The following is an 11,418-nucleotide window of genomic DNA, read 5'->3' as shown; positions in this document are numbered from 1 at the left end:
CACCACGCCAAACTCCAGGAGAGCCCGGGACGAGAAGCGGGGCCCGGGCGCTCTCCCCTCCCCTGCCGGCAGCAGCCCGGGGGTCCGGCAGCTTCTGCCCAGCTTTCGCTGCCTGCAGAAGCCCGCAGATACCCACGGGTGCTCTTGCCCTGCCTCTCGCTCCCCGTGGGCACAGGCCCCGGGCCCAGCCCTCGCACCCCCGGGCCCCGCTCCCGCCTGCTCCTGCCGCCCGCTGTTTTAGAATATATTGATTTTTCCCCCTTCCTCCGCAGGTTTACCCCCGCCTTGCGTGAGGTCGCTGCTGACAGGTGAACCACGAGAGGCAGCCCCACGGAGGGCAGAGGCCGGCAAACCCGCCGGAGAGCGGAGGTCTCCCCAAACAAGGCTGCGCTCCCCTCGGCCGCCCCGAGCGGGAGAGGGACGCGGCGGGACAGAGGTGTCGAATCGGCCAGGCCAGCCTGGCCACAGCTCGCCAGCCGCCCCGTCGCCTTGCTGGCAGCCGCCTCTGCGTGCGTCCCCCCCCCGAGCAGAGGGGGCGAAGCCAGAGGAGCGGCCCCCAGGGGAGGGAAGGGACCCCCCGGCCCCACTCGCCGCCGGCGGCCGAGGTTTCCTCGGGGCCTCCTATTTCCCGCCCCCGTTTGCAGGTGGGCTCGGGGGGGTTTGGGCCGGCGGGAAGGGACCGAGGGAGATCTCCAAGCGGTTCCTGGGGCTGTTTTGGTTTTGTTCCCCCCCAAGAAATAAGCCGCCCTTAGGGGATTTCGGCGGAGACCCCTCGGACAGCGCGGGGCTGCACCCAGCGAAGCCGCAGGACAAGAGCTCTGACGGGGTTCACACATGAGGTTGCCCGCCAGGCCACCGGCACCTCCCGGAGCCCGAGGGGCTCAGCCCCGCCGTGCTTGGGCTCAGCGCCGCAGTCGCCCCCAGCCCGGCCCGGCCCCTGGGCGCCTCCCCCCGGGAAAGCCGGGCCGGGGCCAGGCCCGGGCCAGCCCACGGGCGACCCGGAGCGGGGATTTCGGTCTCGAAGGTGACTGTTCCCAGCCGAGCACCCGGCCTCGCTTTTCCGCCGGGAAAGAAAAAGAAACCCGTTTCACGCCGCAAACAGCATTTACACGGCGGCGCGTTGAAGCGCTACTTCTTCGCAGATTATTGCCGCTATTATAACTTGGGGTAGGCTGCGGGTTTTGTTTTCGGGGGGGGGGGTTGGTTTGACTTTTTTCCCCGCAGCCCCGAGGCAACCCTCGGCTCCCAAACCCGCGGGACCGAGCGCGGCGAGCGGGGGGATCCGGGGCCTCGCCCGCCCACGGGGCCCGCGGTGCCCCGCGGCCGCCGCCGCCGGGCTGGAGGAGGAGCGGAGCGGCCAAGCGCGGCGGCACCTCCCCGGGCCCAGGCCGGGCCCCCCGGCAGCCACGCTCCCCCCCGTCCCTTCCCCCTCGTCCCCACACCTCGCACCCGCCGAAAAAGCGGCTTCCCCCCGAAAACGCTGCGGGTCCTTGCACACAATGGCCCTCGTATGGGGCACTGCAGGCGGACAACCGGCCCCTTGTTACCGAGGCGGGATCCCAAGTCCGCTTTTCCAGGGAAGAAAGCCGAGCTGCGCACAGCGTTTCAGTGTGTGTTCAGTCAAAAAAATAAATATGAGGGGAATTTGTTTTTTTCTCTTCAAGGCACAGCTCTTTGAACCACGAGAGGTCTGTGCGCTCCCCGACCTCATACCTGGTGGGTTGCACTGTAAACAAAACAATCCCGTTTAGGGCCGGTCCGTCGAGGGGACCATTGAAAGGAGCGGGGGTGCGGGCCCTGCCCGCTCCTCCCCGCCTCCAGCGCCCGGCACCGCCGCCAGCGCAGGGGCGGCCCCGGCCCGGGCGCCCCCTCCGCGCCCGCACCTACCCGGGTGGTTTTGTTAGCGCCTAATACTGCTTTTATTAGTTTCTAGTAACCAAAACGCTGCCCGGGACTGGGCTGTCTCAGGGCGAAGTTTGGGGCTGCCCCGGGGAGGATTCGCTCCTGAGGCCTGCGGCCCCCCGCCCGCCCCGCAGCGCTTTTTCCCGGCTGGAAGAGAGAAACCTTGGAAGCGGCCGGAGGGCGAGGGGCGATGCCGCCGCGGGGCAGCCCCTGATCCAGCCGAGCCTTCATCCCTCCCTCGGCGCAGCCCATCCCGGTAATTCCCAGCAAAGGCGCGGAAAGCGACACAGATCCCCCTCCCCCCCGCCCCCCGCTGCTTTCCTGTCGGGGCCACTTTCTATCACGATATCGAGGCGACGAGTGAATGTATCTTCTCTCTCCATGCCCCGGAGGAGAGGTGGCCACGCAGCCGCGCTCCCGCGACCCCGGCAGCGTGGGCGATGCTGGCCCCGCCGCAAGGCCTCTCCCTGCCCCCTCGGTCGCCCCCGGCGAGTCCCTGTCGGAGGGGGCACGGAGTCGCCCGGGGTCAAGCGAGCGGCGTGTGGCACCCCCGGAGGAGCAGCCCGAGCCCGCAGCCCACCCCGGGGCGCAGGGAGACCGCTCCCCGGCGCTTTCGGGGCCGGGACGGTGAGGCCGGGCACCGGGCTCGGCAGCCGCGGCGAGGCCGAACCGGGGCCGGCGGGAGCGGGATCCCAGCCGCGGGATCCCCCCTCGCCCTCTCCCGCAGGCCGCCGCCTCTCGGGCTCCGGGAACACAACGTCTGGAGGCGGGGAGGGGTGCAGCAGCCAGCTCCCGGCCGCAGGGGCCGAGCGGCGGGAGGTCCCCCGCAGCCGGGGAGAGCGGAGCCCGGCGGCCGGGGCGGGAGCGGGCAGCCCGGCAGCGCTGCCCGGGGTGGGCGCAGCAAGCGGGCGGCTTCGTGGGGGCCCGGGGCGGGCGGCCCAGCCGCCGGGGGGGGCCCGGCTTTGGGAAGGGCTCCGGCCCGGCTGCGGTGGAGCGCGGGCGGCCGAGGTGGGAGAAGCGGCCGCGGAGGGGGGCAGCGGCTCGCCCACGGGAGACGGGGCAGAGCAGCAAATTTAGAGCGGGATGGGCACGGATGGAGGCTTCACCCCCTCGGGGGGGGGGGAGGTTCCTCCGTGCGTGGGTGGCCGGCGGCTAAAGCGGCGCTGCCGGCCGCGGGCTCCAGCCAGGCGGGACCGGCAGGGCGCAGACCGAGCCAGCCTGTGCCACCCTGCAGCCGCGCCCGGGGCCGGGCCGCCGGGAAGCAGAAAAGACAATAGCAATTAAGCGCTCATCCCAGCGCGGCTGCTGGTTCGGCAGGGCCGAGCGGCACCGGCAGGGCCGCCCGCCTCCGCACACGCGTGGGCCCCGCTCCCCTCCTCCCCATCGGCGCGGGAGGGGCGGCGGGGCCCCGGGGGACAAGCGGGGCCTCTTCTCCAGCCGCGGGGCCGAGCAACAGCCCCAGAGCCAAAAATGCCCCCCTAGCAGCCCTGATGGGAGGGCTGCTTCGCTACAGGTGTCCCGTCGCTACCGTCTCCCTGGGCCTCGATAAGCCTGCCCCGCCGCGTCTGCTCGCTCCGCGTGGATGCGGTTTCCCTCCTGGCCTTTCGGGATTATAAAATCTCTCCCTTCCTCTCTCGCCCCGCTAAGGCCGGGTTTCGGAGGAATGTCGGCTAAACCTCCCCATCTGCTGCTCTCTTTCCCCTGCGATGGCAAATTCGGCGTCATTTGCGGACTTGCCCAATGCAAACACTGCATTAAGAAGTATTTCAAGGCATTTTATTGCTGCTCTGCAGTCCTTTGATGTGGTCCATAGGCACCAATTGTTGATGTCTCCCTGCGACTCCTCGGTGTCCGCATTTCGTTTCTGTCGCTTCCCTCCCCCCCTTCTCAAAACAGGGGTTTCGAACGGTCGCGACAGAGCCCGCCACCCCGCCCGCGGCTCGGCGGGGTCCCCTCTCCCGGGGGAGGGCCCCTCGCAGCGGCACCGGCTGCGCCCTCCCCCGGAGACCACACATTTCCCCGCCCCGAGGCCGCGGCGGGGGGCGGCCGCGCTCCCCTCCTCTCCCCCGCGGGCACCTCGCCTTCCCGCAGCGCTGCCCCGCCGCGCCCGGCCCGCGGGGGGCTGCCGGCGGCCCGGCACCGAGACCCTGCCCGCGGGGGGCTGCCGTGGGCAGCGGGGCCGGGGGAGAAGGGCGCATTCCCAAGCCCCCAGGCAGGTGGTCGGGGCCCGGGGAGCCGCCGGCAGCCGCCCCGCCGCTCTCGGCACCGCCCCTGCCATCACCGGCGGCCGTGGCCGGGGACCGGGATGCGGAGCGGGGGAGACACCGCGTCCCAGCGCGGGCGGCCGGGCTGGGGTGGCTCGGTAACGCCGCCCCCCGCACCCCCCCGGCGGGGAGCGGGACTCGCGGGCTCGGCGGGGGAGAGCCCTGCGGCAGCGCAAAGCGGGCGGCCGCGCGGCAGCGAGGGCGGAGGGGTCCCCACAGCTCGGGGGGGCGGGAAACGGCCCCTCTGCCAGGGGAAAGGGGAAAAGGGAAAAGAGAAAAGGGAAAAGGGAAGGGAAAAAGGAAAAAGGAAAAAGGAAAAAGGAAAAAGGAAAGAGGAAAGGAAAGGAAAGGAAAGGAAAGGAAAGGAAAGGAAAGGAAAGGAAAGGAAAGGAAAGGAAAGGAAAGGAAAGGAAAGGAAAGGAAAGGAAAGGAAAGGAAAGGAAAGGAAAGGAAAGGAAAGGAAAGGAAAGGAAAGGAAAGGAAAAGGGAAAAGGGAAAAGGGAAAAGGGAAAAGGGAAAAGGGAAAAGGGAAAAGAGAAGGGAAGGGAAGGGAAGGGAAGGGAAGGGAAGGGAAGGGAAGGGAAGGGAAGGGAAGGGAAGGGAAGGGAAGGGAAGGGAAGGGAAGGGAAGGGAAGGAAAGGGAAGGGAAGGAAAGGAAAGGAAAGGAAAGGAAAGGGGAAAAGGGAAAAGGGAAGGGAAAAAGGAAAGGGAAGGGAAGGGAAGGGAAGGGAAGGGAAGGGAAGGGAAGGGAAGGGAAGGGAAGGGAAGGGAAGGGAAGGGAAGGGAAGGGAAGGAAAGGGGAAAGGGGAAAAGGGAAAAGGGAAGGGAGAAAGGAAAGAAAAGGGAAGGGAAGAGGGAAGGGAAGGGAAGGGAAGGGAAGGGAAGGGAAGGGAAGGGAAGGGAAGGGAAGGAAAGGAAAGGAAAGGAAAGGAAAGGAAAGGAAAGGAAAGGAAAGGAAAGGAAAGGAAAGGAAAGGAAAGGAAAGGGGAAAAGGGAAAAGGGAAGGGAAAAAGGAAAGAAAAGGGAAGGGAAGGGAAGAGGGAAGGGAAGGGAAGGGAAGGGAAGGGAAGGGAAGGGAAGGGAAGGGAAGGGAAGGAAAGGAAAGGAAAGGAAAGGAAAGGAAAGGAAAGGAAAGGAAAGGAAAGGAAAGGAAAGGAAAGGAAAGGAAAGGAAAGGAAAGGAAAGGAAAGGAAAGGAAAGGAAAGGAAAGGAAAGGAAAGGAAAGGAAAGGAAAGGAAAAGGGAAAAGGGAAAAGGGAAAAGGGAAAAGGGAAAAGGGAAGGGAAAAAGGAAAGGGAAAGGGAAAGGGAAAGGGAAAAGGGAAAAGGGAAAAGGGAAAAGGGAAGGGAGGGAGGCCCTGGCAGGCCCCAGGGGCGCTGGCGGAGGCCGCTCCCTGCGAAGGCGCGGGATGTAACCCGGCCCCGAGCAGATGTTCCCGCAGCAGGCCGGCCCGCAGGGAAAGCCCCCCCGCCCGCGCCGCCCCTGGCCTCACTCCCGGCATGTTTGCCATTACGCGCTCAGTTACCCAGCCTTTTTTTTTTTTTTTTTCTTTTTTTTTAAAAATTAAAAAATATAAATTGCTGCTTTGTGAGATCAAAGTAACGATTTCTGGTGCATCTGGAGACTGGAGAAAAAAACTGGAGCAGCAACAGTTGCACAACTTCAAAGTAGTTTTTAACAACGATTTTTCTCCTTCCTCTCCTCCCCAATCTTTCAAGCATCAGATAAAGACAATGGGCTCCGTGGCTGTTTTCCAAAGAAATAACCTGCCTGAAGGGCCGCACAAAGTCTCAAGCAGACAGCAAACACCTTACCCGGCTTTCTTCTTGCGATCAAATAGAAAGGATACCAGACTCGTCTTTCTCCTAGCCCCAATCCCGTTGCTACCAAACGGCGCCTGCGGACCGCGTTATAACGTGTAGGGAAACGAGTTTCGGTCTCGGGCTGCCACCAAGCCGTTATCCTCTCACAGAGGCTCGCAGCAGCCCCGCAGATGCCCCGATTAACGCACAGCCCGGAGGGAGGGGGCAGCGGGCGGCGGCGAGGGGAAGGCTCAGCAGCGGACGCCCTCGCTCTGAGCGGGGACGCCGGGGACGGAGAGGGGCAGGTCCCGGGAGCGGCAGGGAAACGTGCGTTCCCGGTGTTAGGAGGGATATGCCTGGCCCCGGACCCTCGGGATCACGGATCCCGAGAAGGGAGAAGAGAGCGCGGGGGGGAACCCCCGCTCCCCTCAAGCCCCGCTCCCCGCCGGGTCGCTCCCCCGGCAGCTCGGCGCCCTCCGCGCCACCTCTTTAGTCCGTGTCCGAGGGGAAGGAGGGTGGCGCTTCCCTTCCCCCCGTGCCCCTGAAGCCCCCGGGTCCCCAGGTCGGGGCGATGCCGGCAGCCAGGGGCTGAGGCCGAGGAGGCTCTCACGGCCCCGTGCTCCGGGCCCCCGCCGCCCCCGCCTCGCCCTTCTGCCCCCCGACCACTTCGGGGTAACCGGGAGCCGGGGAGAAGGGGCCCCGACGGGCTGGGGGGCTTCCCGCGACAGGGGAAAAGCCGACCGCGACTGTTCAGGAGATGGATCTAGAGCCCCGCGAACAGAAACCTTCGCGAAGAAGGTTTTTCAAGTTCGCGGACACGCGTGTAAGGGCGGGGAGGGAACCACCCGGAGAGCGGCGGAGGGGAAACGGCGGCGCTTTGCTCTCCGCCCGGGAACCCACGAGCAGCTCCGGGTCTCTCCTCCAGCACCGACAGAGGCCGAGCTGGGTCAGCGGGGCCGGGGCCTTCAGCTGCAGCGGCCCCAGGGGACCGCTGCCCTCCCCGCCCCTCACCCACGGCCTCCGCTCCGCCCGCCGGCCCGGGCAGCCCCGGGGAGGCCCCGCCGGCCGCTGCGGCGCGGCACCTTCCCTTCCCTCCCCGCTCCGCCCCGGCCCCGGCCCTGCCGCCACCGCAGCCGCATCTTCCCCGCTTTTCGCCTTGGGTTTGGCTTGTCCTGCCCCCGTTTCGATTTTTAGACGCGGGTCTCGGGCGGACGCCGTCCAGCCGGTGTTGGGCGATTTTGCTGCTGCAAAGGCTGCCAGGCTCCCCACCCCCTCTTTAGCTTTCACGGCCGAGTCCCCGGCGCCTCGGTTTCCAGCTTCGCACGGCGCCTCTCAGGAGCCGCCTTCAAAGGCCGAAACGAAAATGTTTCGGTTTAACCTCGGCGTTAGAAAACGATTCAGCAAACGCTTCCCCCGCCCCGGGGACACGGAGCGCAGGCCCCGGCAGAGGAGGCACCGCGGCGGCCCCGCAGCGATCGCGGAGGTGCCCCGACAGCTCCCGGGCTGCTCCCCTGCCGCAGCGGCGGCTCTCAAGGGCTCGGCTTCGCGGCCCGGTCCCCTCCGGTGCGCAGAGCCCGGGCTCCCCGCCGCCCCTGGTGCGGACCGCCGGCCCCCGGTGGGGATCGAGAGCCCCCGGTGCGGACCGCCGGCCCCCGGTGCTCATCGCCGGCCCCCGGTGCGCATCGCCGGCCTGGAGAGCTACGAGCTGCGGGCCGGGGTCTCCGCAGCTGTAGAGCTTCCCCCCTCCGCAGCTCCTCCGTCCTTTCCGAGAGCACCTTTTCTTCAGCGTATTGCCATTTAAAAAAATAAATCTCTGTCTAGAAACAGAGCTGGGTGGGCGGCATTAACTCTTCTCGTCCTCTAACCGCGATCCCGGATTTCGAAACGGTTCACCTCCCGTTTGCAACGGCAGCTACGTCGCGGGAAAGGGGGAATACCGGGGGGGAACGTAACCATTTCAGAAATCAGAGCATGTTTATTTCTGGAGGGAAAAACCCCAAGAATAAACCGGGAACCTATTTCACATGCGGAGATGAGTGCAATCTCTTTTCACACCACGCAGGGGCTGACACCCTGTTTACACGCTGGCGCGGCTCGGGAGCTTTTCACGGGTCCGTGTGCGTGCACATAAATACAAATACAAATACCAATACCAATACATCTCTTCCGAAGGGCCCTCTGAACTTCGACTGCTGTGATGGGCTTGGGGCTGGGGGCCTTAGCTGTTCAGGCAGGAGACGGGTCTTTGTCTCGTTACTCAAATACGAACGAATTCGGGGGGCAGGGGTGAAACCCACCCCAAACAAACTGGGAAAGGACTGGACGTGAACTTGAATACTCACTGGTTGGGCCTAGCTCGCCTCTCCCAGAAAGTCCAACCCCAAAGGTAGACGGACGGACGGACGGACAGGCGGACAGATGTCACACGCTAGAACAGGAGCCGTGAGAGGTGGGGAGCCCCCGGGCGCAGGCTCCGAACTGGGGCGAGTTGCGGGAGCCCCCTGCTCGCCCGGGGCCGGGGGTGGGGGGGTGCGGGGAGCCGCCCACACCGCACACACACCGCACGCCAGGCCCCTGCCCGCGCCCCTGCCCGCACCCCTGCCCACACCCACGCCCCGCCGCCCTCCCGGCTTCGCACACATCCTTTCTAAGCACCTTCACACGTACCTTCCCTCCCTCCTCTTTCTATATATATAGTTTTTTCCACGCGGGACCTTAACTCTCATCCTTAACGCGTCCGCATTACAGCGGGTCTCTCCGTCCTCAGCCTGTTTGCCGCAACAGCAACAACAATTTTCCAGGGCGCTTTTGGCTCTGTCTTAAGGACAGCCTCGTTTCCCCGGAATCCGCTTTAAAGTGCATTTGCCCGGGACTTGGTTTAATCTCTCTGCCCCAACAGATCTCCCAAACCATCCTATACCACCGCAGCGCCTTAGAATGTGGAAGGAGTCAAATCCATATAAATATGCCTTTCCCGGCTCAAAGCTGCCCGGCTCGCAAGAATTAGGGGGGAAAAACCTAAACCATATGTGTACAACGCCACATTCCGCATTGCACTATAAGATAAAGCGCTTTGCAGCATCGATTCCATGGAAGTCACTAAAAAGCAAGCCCGGGACGATTACATCCGTAGTGGGGAGGCAAATGCTTGTTTAGAAAATTTATTTCGGACGCAGCAACGCTGGGGGAAAGCTGGCGAGGGGCAAGGCGAGGCGCGGACGCAGCCTGAGGATAGAAGAGGCAGAGCAGCCCCCCGGCGGGGCTGGCCCCGGGAGCAGCGGGGAGCTCCGGCCGGGGGAGCCCGGGGAGCGACGGGCGGCCCGCACTCGGCACGGGGATCCGGGACCGGCGGGGGTCAGCCCGGGAGCGGCGGGGATCAGTCCGGGACCGGCGGGACCGGCCACGGCAGCCGCGGCCGAACCGGCGCCGGGCGCCCAGGGCTTCGCTTCTCGACACCTATTGACTCCCTCGTTGTTTGCTCTTTTCTTTTTCTCCCCGAAATTGGTTTTCGTGGCGGGGAAGCTGCGGCGGTCCCCCCGCGGAGCTGCCCAGGCGCCGGAGGGCTGCAGCCCGCCGCCGGCCCCACGCACGCCGGCCCCGGGGCGTTTTCAGGCGGACCCAGAGCTTCACCTCCCGCTCACCCGAAGAGCTCCGGCCGCGGGGAGCGGTACGTGGCGGGGTGCCGCCCGCAGCTCTGTTCCCTGCCTCAGCAGAACAGGCTGGCTTTGGCCGACGGAGGAGGAAGGCAGCCCGGCGTTACCCCCGAGAGCCCCGGAGCGGGCAGAGATGCCCGCAGACCTGCCCGCCCGCGGGTGCGGGGCCGGGGGGGGGGGGGGGACGGCAGAGGCGGAGGGCTCCGGACCGGCCCCTCTCCTCCGCCACCCCTCCGACCCGCAACGCCCCGGCCCCGCGGAGGCAGGGCCGGGGGCCGAGCATCGCCTCGCACGGCGGCGGAGCCCGGAGGCCGGGCTCGGACGCGGCTCCCCAGAGCCCACGTCTCGGCTTTGGTTTCCAAGGCCCCTTTAGCTGGGGGGGGGGGGAACGGGGACGGAGGAAAGGCAAGAGCCGAAGGCGGCCGCCCTTATCTGCCCACGCACTCCTCCTGCCCCCGCCGCAGTCAGCAGCATCAGGTGTGCTTTGCCCTGTCGATCCTATCGCTTTCCCTTGAAACCAAAGCAATGAAGGCGTCCCGGCGATGCAGCACGCTTCCCTCCGCGCCGCGGAGGCGGCGGCTCGGGCCAGCCTTCGGCTCCTCTCGCGTTTTTCGGGTTTAGGGAAGCGGGGAGGGCTGAGCAGAGCAGATAACCCTGCCTTCCCAGCGCCCGGCCTCTGGCTCGCCGGAGAGCAAGCCCCGGGAATAATAAGCGTCGGGAGAGGGACGGAACGGGGGACCCGGAGTTACCCTCGGTTCCCCTGCAGGGCTTCACCACCCCGAAGGTGGGGCAGGGTCTGCCCCCCTTTCTGCTCTGAAAGCTGCGGGAGGGCGAGGAAAGCGCCCTTGGGGATGCCGAGGGGGCCTTCAGCGCTGGGGCTCTGCTCCGTGCAGTGAGCAGGCATCGCCCCGGGGGGGGCAGAGGACAAGGGGCTCGGAAAGGGGCGTCCAGAGGCCTCCTGGCCCTTTCTGACCTTTAGGAGGGCTCGGTGGGCGCCCAGAGGCCACGGGGGAGCACGGGGACACGGGCCAGCCCCGCAGACAAGAGGGGCCGAGCCGGGCTCCCTCCCCGCGGGGCCGCCTTTGGAGGGGGAAGGCCGGGCTGCACCCCCTTCCACCCGCGGGGCCGGCGGCTCCCCGCCCGGGGGTCCCCGCTCCCCGCCCGGGGGTCCCCGCCCGCCCCGCGGCCGCCCCCTGCCGCCCGCCCTGCGCCGCCGCTCGCCGCCCCGTCCCGCCGCCGGGGCCGGGCGAGGCTGCTCGCCGCAGCGGAGCCCTGCGGGGCTTCTCCCCCTCTTTGCCCCACGGGCTGCTGCTCCCGGGGCGGGGGGCGGCCGGCAAGGGCAGGCGGGGGCATCCCGCCCTAGGGACGCCCGCCAGCAGAGCCCGGGGGGACGCGCAGAGGGACCTGCTCCTCAACAGAAACCCAAACAGCAAAGCGTTTACTGTTCAGGACATCTAGTAATTATTTTCCCCCCTCCCTGTAGTGGCATTACCCTTCTTTTGATACGACATCCTTGCCCGAGGCCCTCCCGTTCAGGCTGCAAGGAGGAGACGGAGATGAAGGAGCTGCAGTAGGGACCGCAGTCTGCGTTTCTTCCAGGACATTTTCAGGCATTTTGCAGCAGAACGAAAAGTATCAAAGCTAGAAAGCAACAGCCTACAGGTTTCTGCGAAGCAGACAACCTCAACGCTTTCCCTGGATCTGTTATTTATTGCTCCGGATTGAACCGTCTGCCCGCCAGCCCATTTCACTCTGTTCATTCGTGCCCCAAGCACCGCTAGTAGAGCGCCTCGGGAAG

Source organism: Nipponia nippon, unplaced genomic scaffold, assembly GCF_047370975.1.
Source record: "Nipponia nippon isolate SJK-2023a ecotype South Korea unplaced genomic scaffold, ASM4737097v1 scaffold_2, whole genome shotgun sequence".
Lineage (NCBI taxonomy): Eukaryota > Metazoa > Chordata > Aves > Pelecaniformes > Threskiornithidae > Nipponia > Nipponia nippon.
This window is presented reverse-complemented; position numbering follows the sequence as displayed.